Source organism: Sinocyclocheilus grahami, unplaced genomic scaffold (genome assembly GCF_001515645.1).
Source record: "Sinocyclocheilus grahami isolate Dianchi unplaced genomic scaffold, SAMN03320097.WGS_v1.1 scaffold2461.1, whole genome shotgun sequence".
In the NCBI taxonomy this organism is placed as follows: Eukaryota; Metazoa; Chordata; class Actinopteri; order Cypriniformes; family Cyprinidae; genus Sinocyclocheilus; species Sinocyclocheilus grahami.
The window spans coordinates 42681-53374 of NW_015507640.1; the positions used below are offsets into that span (position 1 = coordinate 42681).

Consider the following 10694-nt stretch of genomic DNA (forward strand, 5'->3'; position numbering starts at 1 on the left):
AAAGACAAATACAACTGAGAAAAAATAGTGCAACCTTGTCTGCAAATCTACCCAAGAGAACCATATGCCCCAGACACTTTAAATATTATATTGGAACTTCATTTAAAATAAAATGTCTTTCCAAAAGTTTACAGACCTGATTAGTTGTGTTTGCCCACCACACTGCACATTTTCAAGTGTAAGTGTGTAAAAATATGCATTTTGTAGCAAATTGTTTGCAACAATAGCTTGCAGTTTAATCAGTAAGTTTTGAGTTACAAGAGTTTTACCCACTGTGCCATACAACCTGTTTGAAGGATTCTAGGAGTCTGTGCTGTTTATGCAAATCAAGCACAGCAGAGAGGTCTCCAGAGACTGTTTTATACTATAAAAAACAGCATGTACTGGCGACTCTTAGTTCTTCTAAACCACAGCACAAGTAGAACTAATTCTCTGCACATTCACACATTATTTGAAGATGAAGTGATGGTAATTTCAGATCATATCACAGAAGGTATTTCTGTTAATGCAATCACATGTATATTGTTTAACAGATTTAATAATTCATACAGTACTTTATATTCATGATGTATTATAAAACATTGTGGTTATCTAAAGCTGATTACCATCAAAACTGTTTATATTTAAGATGCATAAAGATCACATTAACTTTTTCTGTTCTCATCCTCAGGTCAATGAATCCATTCTTTGGTTAATGGAAAATGGAAAATGGAACATATTTTTACTTGATGTTGTTTGAAAATATTGGATACATAAGATATGCTTTATTCGGTTTGGGATTTATTCTATATTGTGCTATTGTATTCTTTAATGCCCTTATTATTTTTGCCATTTTTCTGGAAAGGACATTGCACCAGCCCATGTACATTCTGATTTCATGTTTATCCGTCAACTCTGTGTTTGGAACAGCTGCTTTTTTCCCGAGGTTACTGACAGACTTGCTGTCTGATACACACTTAATCTCTCGTGCAGCATGTATCTTACAGGCTTTTGTCATTTTTTCATATGCATCAAATGAAAACACAATATTAATGTTAATGGCATTTGACAGGTATGTAGCAATCAGTAAACCATTACAATACAACAACATAATGACCCCCAGGATTTTATCTGTTTTAATATCTATAAGCTGGATTTATTCGATGCTTTGTATTGGTATTGCTTGTATATTAAATGCCAGACTCCCGATGTGTGGTAACAAACTGTGGAAGGTGTACTGTCACAACTGGGAAATTGTCAAGCTTTCTTGTGCAAACACTATTGTTAATAATGTTTTTGGCTTTTTCATACTGACCACAACTGTTATCATGCCTTTAAGTTTTATATTATACTCTTATGTTAAAATCCTTATAATTTGTAGAAAAAGCTCACTAGATTTCAGGAGAAAAGCATATCAAACTTGTATTCCACACATAGTGATCCTCTTAAATTTCTCAGTAGCTCTTTTTTGCGAGGTCCAGTAGCTATTTTTTGCGAGGTCACTTTGAGTCGGGTTGCAACTTTGGAACTCCCTATAGGGCTGTCAATCATTCTTTCATTAGATTTTCTCATCGTACCACCCATCCTGAACCCTCTTGTTTATGGTTTGAATTTTCCTAAAATTCGCAAAAAAATTATATGGATTATAAAAGCTTGCAAACAGCTGTAACAGATGTTGCACAGAATGTTAACAAAGTTCAATGATTGTACGATTGTATTGTATAAATTATGTAATCGTGATGTACATTACATTTTATGAACCTGTGAATTTGAGACTTTGTGTTTTACTGTAAATCTTTGCCTCAATTATATATTTACTATATATTTTATTTCTAATTTAGCCAGTTACTGGATTCATGACATGGTTCAGACCCTCGGTCACCTCTCAGATCCCAAATATATCAGATACCGGACATTGCCTGTAAAATTAATATATGCAATATAATATATATGTATATAAATTGATATATAGGTTATATATATATTAGTGGTGTCAAACGATTAATCGCGATTAATCACGTCCAAAATAAAAATAAAAGGTTTTGTTTACATACTAAATGAGTGTGTACTATGTATATTTATTATGTATATATAAATACAAGCACATGCATGTATATATTTAAGAAAAATAGGTTATGTTTATATATTAAATAAATGTATATACAATATAAAATATATAAATGTATATACATGTAAACCCTATAAAAGTCTGTTTTATTGTTTCCCGAATTCTGTTTCATTTTAACTTTTCTGAATTCCATTTTTTTCTATTTCATTTTTTTTAGACTCTGTTTTAATGGTTAAATAAAAAAGTATATTAATCAAAATAACATGTATAATTAATCGAAGTCATGGAACTTACACATTTTAACCTCAATTTATGAAAAGTTTAAGTTTGGTTTTATTTTTAACAAAAGCTGTGTTTAACATTAACTTTCTGGATTCCATTTTAATTGTCTCATTACATTTTAATAATAAAAAGTATCACTAATTAATTGATTTTAAAAAATAATAATAATTTTTTTTTCATAAATAATGTGTTGTGTATTTAAAAAAAATTTTTGGTAAATAAATTCTGGTAAATATTCCTTAACCCTCTGGCCCTCTTTGTGTAGGAGTCCCACTTGCCTCCTTTGTGGTCAAAAGTGACCGAAGCCTTGAAATTAGCGGTGTCCCCAACTTAGGATTTTCATAGTCGAATCGGAGTTTTCGAATCTTGCCGATAGTCGACTGATAGTCGAATCATATGTTTTGGGGGCAGGGCAAAATACATTACCAAGAGTCAAGTCAGACATTCGACAGTCATAATTACGTTAACACACAAGGAAAATGTGTAACGGACGCCTTGCAGATAACGGAGTAAATAATGTTTTATGTTTTGATTAAAAGATAGTTAACATGAAATGTCAGCGAAGCCCTAAGAATTCACAACATGTTTTACAATAGTGCTCTCATTATAACATTATGTATATGACAGTAGTTATTAATGTTCTGCATTTCTGTTTTGAGCTGCGCGCGCTGAAGATGACCAGTAGAATGAAGCATTTGATAGCAGGATTTTAATCAATGGGATTTAATTAATCATTTCTCACTGGGCAAAGTTACGTCCAGTGGACGTCTTTTTGAAGTCTGCACACGTTGAAAAGATGTCCACTGAGGAGCCAGAATGAAAGTTTTTATGACGTCTTTTTTTTTACGTGTTCTGCGTGTCCAATATATACGTTCATAGAACCTCCGTACAAGGTTAAAAACTAGTTAAAATGTGGTCAGTGGACATTATTTTCAACATCATTTAAGGTTCATTTAGACATAATTTATACTGTTTCTGTACCAAATAAACACTCTCAGAGATGCATTAGATTTAAACTCGTGTTATTTCAATGTAATTTCCATTTGTAATAGCAAAGCAACTCAAAGACACTGTGTTTGTCCACAAATCATGGAAATAAAAGAATCTTCACTGAAACAGTGTTGACGTTTATGTGATAATTAAATGCTCAATTAACTGATGATTGAACATTTGGGAAAATCAACTGCAAATAAAAGACATTAAATCTCTCAAGATCTCAGCAGAGGAGATTAAACATCTCCACAAACAGCATCACCAGCATCACTCATTAGATTGACTTTCTTTCTGTCAGACATCTAGAGAAGCTCTTATTGAGAATTAACAGAGGTTTAGATGTTGGTATTTGTGTTTCATTTGAAGTCACCATTGTCGTGGACAGTGTTTGCTTTAGTTGGGAAAATCTAATCTTAGTCTTCATACTTTTAGTCAGCTTTTCTTTGGCTGTTGTAACTGAAAAAAGTCTTTCGAGCGCACGGAAATCAATTTTGCGTTTAATCAGAACAAACAAAAAAGCTTCATGCTGCAATGCATGATGGGTGGCTTCATAGTACAAACTCATTCTTAAATCCCAAACTTTTTTGCTTTGATTGTCACCGTTGTTGTGATTCATGTGCAAAATCTTGTTGTCTGTTTGTGACTGTACGAAGCATTGACTTAAAATAGGTCATGCGTTTTGTTCTTCAAAATAAACGATTATTTTGCTCTTGGTGCCAGTACTGCAACTTCACAAGCTGTCTTGGCTGTAAATACCAAATATAAAACAAAGTTGAAATGCACAACAGCAGATGCTCATTTTGTCATCATCCTCAAGAAGCTAACAACATCTGATTTCATTTTATTTTGGCCTCTTCCGCAGCAACTATTGCGCTTCACAAAAACACAATTACAACTAAAGCAAACACTGTCCCCGACAATGGTGACTTCAAATGAAACAAATACCAACATCTAAACCTCTGTTAATTCTCAATAAGAGCTTCTCTAGATGACAGAAATGAAGTCAATCTAATGAGTGAAGCTGGTGATACTGTTTGTGGAGATGTTTAAAGGGGTCATATGATGAGATTTAAATTTTTCCTTTCTCTTTGGAGTGTTACAAGCTCTTGGTGCATAAAGAATATCTGTAAAGTTGCAAAGACTAAAGTCTCAAATCCAAAGAGATTTTCTTTATCAAATTTAAAAGTTAACCACGCCTACCTAAAACGGCTCGTTCTAACACGCCCCCACATGTCTATGTCACGATATGGAAAGATTTGCTTAACGCCGCCCAAATGTTCACGCAAAGAAAGAAGGCATAACTTTTATTCTCGCTGTAGTATTGTTGCTGCCTCCATGTCGTGAAGAGCTGTGTGTTTCGTTGAAAGCAAATCTACTTTGTTTGGTCTTCCAAAAGAGGACGATATCCGCTTCGTCATGCCTAGAGCTGATCTGTGCTGGTCGTTGAGGGAATACATTGACTTAGTGCTGTGGATCGCCGGATCGGCTTTCACCGTGGACGAAGCGGAGTCCAGTCCGGGGTCGTCACATGTGGTTGCCGTTCCTTCGTCGAATCCACTGGCCGCGCCTTTCTCAAGCCCGCCCGCCTCCGCTCACGCTAGGCCACCGTGTGTTTCGTTGTGAAAGCGAAACTACTTTGTTTGGTCTTCTAAAAGAGGACACGACTAGAAATCAGTGGTTAAGTTGTATTTACAACACTGTTCCAGAACAGTTCAACCCAAATATTAATTTGTGTGCAGCACATTTTATGGAGGACTGTTTCTTGATCCTGGTAGAGTAGACTACAATGCCGGCTGTTCTGACTCACAGTCTGTAAGTACGTTTTCATTTAAAGGATTTGCCACCGATGATTCAAACGTGAGTTTTGAGCAGTGTAGAGTAGCGCTTGTTTGTCATTTCTCCGATCACAAATGCAGACATGATTTTATGTTTACGCGGCGCGATGCAACGACAGTATAAGTCATTATAATCAGTAATTATGTCCCCACTGGATGCAACAAATGCCTCGTTTGTAATGGGTTTTCATGTTTTTTTTGTCTAGTCGCGCCGGCCGAGACACGGCATCACAGTATGGTCAGGGGCGTAACCTCACACGCTTGCGGTATTCGGCCAATCAGAGCACACCTCGCTTTTCAGACCGATGAGCTTTGTAAAAATCGACGCGTTTTAAAAAGGCTGGGCATAGAACAGAAACAATAATGTACAGTATGTGGAAAATAATGTGTTTTTTTTACTTTAAACCGCATAAACACATTTCATTACACCAAATACACAAACTAATGTTTTTTTTAGCAACATCATATGACCCCTTTAATCATCCACTGTTGAGATCTTGAGATTTTACCAAATGCTCAATCATCAGTTATTTGATCATTTAATTATCTCATAAACTTCAACACTGTTTCAGAGAAGATTCTTTTATTTCCATGATTTTGTGTCTTTGAGTTGCTTTGCAATTACAAATGGAAATTACATTGAAATAACACGAGTTTAAATCTAATGCATCACTGAGAGTGTTTATTTGGTCCAGAAACAGTATAAATTATGTCTAAATGAACCTTAAATGATGCTGAAAATAATGTCCACTGACCACATCTGAACTATAGTTTTTAACCTTGTACGGAGGTTCTATGAATGTCTATATCGGACGCGCATCCTCAACTTTATTTCAGTGAAGTGACATATTTCCAGCTGAAACGGAATATTGAGGAGAGTGCGTAGTTTTATTTTTGCGCTCCTCCTCTCAGTCTCTCTCTCATAGCAAACTAACGGTTTGATGGGTGTTTAAGGATGTTTTGCCCAAGCCGTCAAACTGACATCATCAGAGAAGGAATGCCATTCCAGAGCAGAAGTAAATGCTCAGATTTTGATTAAAGATTACCAAGACAAACATTTTTTTTTCCGCGGATTAACTTGCATGGATTAATTGTTCACATCAAGACTAGCAATGTGCGCTAGTAAAGTAAATAAAGTCAATTTTGATTTCATGCGGACTTAAAAGTTAAAAGTTACACACTTTTTTTGTGCGCGCACTGTACAAATCTGGTATACAGAATGTTTTTGCTCAGGTGGCCGAAATGTCCGCCCAATAGAGAAAAGTTTTGCTCAGCAAGAAAAAAAATGAGAGGGAACATTGTTTACGTATGTAACCCTCGTTCCCTGAAAGAGGGAACGGAGACGTCACATCCCGTCGCCATGGCTACTGAGACCGACCAAGCCAGTCTCCTCTACTCCACACTGCTCACATCATCCTGTTACCTGACTGTTTTTGTAACTCGTGTGTGTTTAACATAAACTTGTGTGTATTTGATAGCTTAAGGCATGAAAGAGAACGTCTCGGTTACGTACGTAGCCCTCGTTCCCTGATGGAGGGAACGGAGACGTTATGTTGTGAAGACATTATGAGGATTTACTTGGGAGCCCCAATCATCTCTGACTTTAAGAGAAAATGCCAATGAAATTTGGCTAGTGGATTTTGCATACCTGAGCCACTCCCCATGCATACGGGTATAAATAGGCAACAGGTGCATCCACTCTTCAGGTTTTATGCTGAGGAGCCGAGAACTTGTCCATGGCCGCCAGCGATGGTTTGGGTTCGAGGTTGTGGCAAGGGGACATAATGTCTCTGTTCCCTCCATCAAGGAGCGAGGGTTACATACGAAACCGAGACGTTCCCTATCTGTCGGTCACTACGAGTTATGTCATGACGACATTATGGGGCCCTGGAAAGTGCCACAACCTGAACCCCGTTACAACCCTATGGCATAACCAATGTTCCCAGAATGCAATGCAACATGAATCTATCTGATGATCATCACCATTGTTCAGATTCATATGCTGATTATTGATGTCTGTGTGTCTAAACAGAGCAGATGTTCTAAACTGGTGTGCAAAATTATTTTAAAACTCTTTCTATTATTTAGAAAGATATTACATCAGTCAACCTGGCTGCTTCATGACAACAATGTCACCATCAAAAAAAAACTGTCAATATAATCTGAACACATTTTCTCTTAGTTTTTCTTTCCATAACAAATGTGTTTCATAAATACAATTACACCAACCAGAGTAAATATTATGTTAAAAGGTCAAGAGCCCAACTAAAGCAAATGCTTATCTCCACAACGGTGACTTCAGATTTTATTATTTTCAATAAACATTAACGTCTAAATCTCTGTTAATTCTTAATAATAAACTTTTAGACGCATGACAAACAAAAATTCAAAATGTGCGAAGCTGGTGGTGCTGTTTGTGGAGATTATTAATCATCTTCTGCTGAGATCTTGAGAGATTTCTTGTCTTTTATTTCAGTTCATTTAATATAAGGTTGTGGCTAAAGTCAGTTGTAATTCTTGTTTCTCTTTTCTTCAGTGATTCTGCTTGTTAACAGCAGCTGTTCATCACTAATGATCAATCAGCACTTAATTAATCACATAATTATCTCATTAACTTTAACACTGGTTCAGTGTTACTTTAACACTCTTTCTGAGTGGGGCCATATTTGCTCCGAGCAGTGTTAATTTAACACTTGGGATTTTACTGTGTAGGTATGGTAAATTACCTTTAAAAAAGTTCCTGCCTGGCTTGTCCACAGTGTTACACCCCCTCAATGAACTCCTCAAGAAAAATTCTGCATGGCTGTGGGACACACAACAGCAGCAGGCCTTCAATTCCATAAAGATGATGCTGTCCTCAGCTCCAGTTTTAGCCTTCTATGACATAACAAAACCTACCATCTGGTCCGCTGATGCCAGCAGCTTCGGGCTGGGTGCCACTCTGCTGCAAACTCACGGTGACAAGACCCTTCCTGTAGCCTTCTGCTCCAGAACCCTCTCAGCTGCTAAATTGAAGTACTCTCAAATTGAGAAAGAATGTCTGGCTGCAGTTTGGGCTTGTGAGCGTTTCGCCTGTTATTTGTTGGGTCTTAGTGAGTTTACACTGCAAACGGACCACAAGCCCCTGGCTCCCCTAATTAACACTAATGATCTGGACAAAACACCACTGTGCTGTCAACGTCTGCTGATGTGCCTGATGCGGTCCAGCGTTAAAGCGATACATGTCCCAGGCAAGTCCCTAGTTGTAGCCGATACGTTGTCACGCAACCCCCTTGCAGGGCCAGACACTTCAGAGACGGAAGAGGATGTGCGAGCTTATGTTGAGACTGTGATCCAGACTAGGCCAATTTCGGAACCTAAGTTAAATGTCATTCGCAAGTCCACCTCGATTGACCGCATCATGAGGGAGGTAATGCAATTCATAAAAGATGGTTGGCCACACCATGTGCCATTGGAACTTAAAGCATACCATGCTGAACGAGCATCATTGTCCAGGGTGGAGGGACTGCTCTTACATGGATTGTAATTCCCACCACACAACGACGAGAGATCCTTGCTCGGTTGCATGACGGTCACCAAGGGCTAAACAAATGCAGAGAACGAGCTAAAATGTCAGTCTGGTGGCCTGGCATCGGAGCTGATATTCATGCTAAAGTATCGCAATGTGCTTTTTGCCAAGAGCACAAACCTACCCAGAGAAAAGAGCCTCTAGTCACCACTTTACTTCCTCCCGGTCCCTGGCACACAGTTGGTGCGGATTTGTGCGAACATGTAGGAAAAAACTATTTGGTGGTCATGGATTTCTACTCTAGAGACATTGAAATTGCTCATTTGCACCTCACTAGCAGTCGCAGCGTGATTGCTAGCCTAAAAGGGATGTTCGTGATATGGGGTATGATATGATTCCAACAGAACTTCATTCAGATAACGGTACTCGCAGTCGCAGCGTGATTGCTAGCCTAAAAGGGATGTTCGTGATATGGGGTATGATATGATTCCAACAGAACTTCATTCAGATAACGGTACTCGCAGTCGCAGCGTGATTGCTAGCCTAAAAGGGATGTTCATGATATGGGGTATGATATGATTCCAACAGAACTTCATTCAGATAACGGTACTCAAGTTTAGTAGCTTGGACTTTGCAGACTTTTGCAAGAGCTGGGGCATCCAACACATTACTAGCAATCCTCACTACCCACAGTCAAATGGGGCTGTTGAGCGGGCTGTTGGGACTGCAAAGCACATTCTGCGCCAGCCTGGCCCTCAACTGGCTCTTTTGAGTTACAGAGCCACTCCAATTGCAGCTACGGGGCAAGCCACGCTCAGCTAATGCTGGGACGCCAAATCCGTACTACCCTGCCCGCCCTGGAGAGGAATTTGCATCCACGTCAAATCTGTCCACTGCCAAGGACAAAAAAGCAGCTTACAAGCACCTCTTCGACAAAATACATTCTGCCCGTACACTTCCCCACTTAAACCCAGGAGATCAGGTGCTGTTAGAGTTGGATGGGGAGACAACATGCAGCACATCAGGCACAGTAGTGAAACACACAAAGGAACCACGATCCTACCTGATCCAAACACAAAGCGGAGCTATCCTCAGACGGAACAGGCATCATCTGCAGTGGGTGAGGTCTACAGGATCTGATTCTGTAGAGACTGACATGGACAGTTCTGCACATATACCATTACCACAACTCACACAGGAACATTCTGCAGCAGTCAGGAATGCAGAGAGAGTTCCTTCAGACCCTGTTTATGTTCCTAAAACGACTTCTAGTGGCAGGTTAATAAAACTGCCAGTTCGCTACAGAGACTAATAGTGGGTTACATTCTTTATTGGTTGCACCAATCATAACTCATCCATGGCATGCATTGCAACATGAATAATTTATTCAGCTGCATTGTCTTAGTATTTTCTTTTGCTTTTATTTTTGTTGTTTTTTGTTGTGAATTTTTACTGCCTTGTTTTGTGACGTTCAAAAATCACAAACATTATCAAAATATTTTGTCACCATTGCTGAGATTCACATGCTGATTCTTCATGTCTATGAGTGCCAGAATTGAAATCTTTCATCATTTAAGAAGGGTTTTCTCACATTGTTATCTCATATAATTGCAACAATATAGAAAACAAAAGCACTACAGTTTTAGGTCAATTGCAAACAGAGACTCAGACACATGAAAGTATTTTACCATAAGTTCCTTGCAATCACATATGTGTTTAACACACACAATTGTGCCAGCCCAAAAGAAACTTAAATTTAAAGGGTCAAGAGGCAACTAAAGCAACCACTATTCACAAAAACAGTAAATTGAAAAATCAATAAAGAACTTCTGTTTTAGATAGTCTAACTCAGGGGTGCCCAACCCTGCTCCTGGCAATCGACTATCCTGCAAAGTTCAGCTCCAACCATAATCAAACACACCTGAAGCAACTAATTAGGGTCTTCAGGATCACTTAAAAATTAAAGGCAGGTGTCTTTGATTAGAGTGGGAGCTAAACTTTGCAGGACACTCGATCGCCAGGAGCAGGG

At 38.4% G+C, this 10694-nt stretch overlaps 1 pseudogene; it reads left to right on the plus strand.

The window, feature by feature from the left end:
• The first annotated feature begins 701 nt into the window (after positions 1-701).
• LOC107575095 (putative gustatory receptor clone PTE03) lies at positions 702-1648 on the plus strand (annotated as a pseudogene).
• Positions 1649-10694: the final 9046 nt, after the last annotated feature.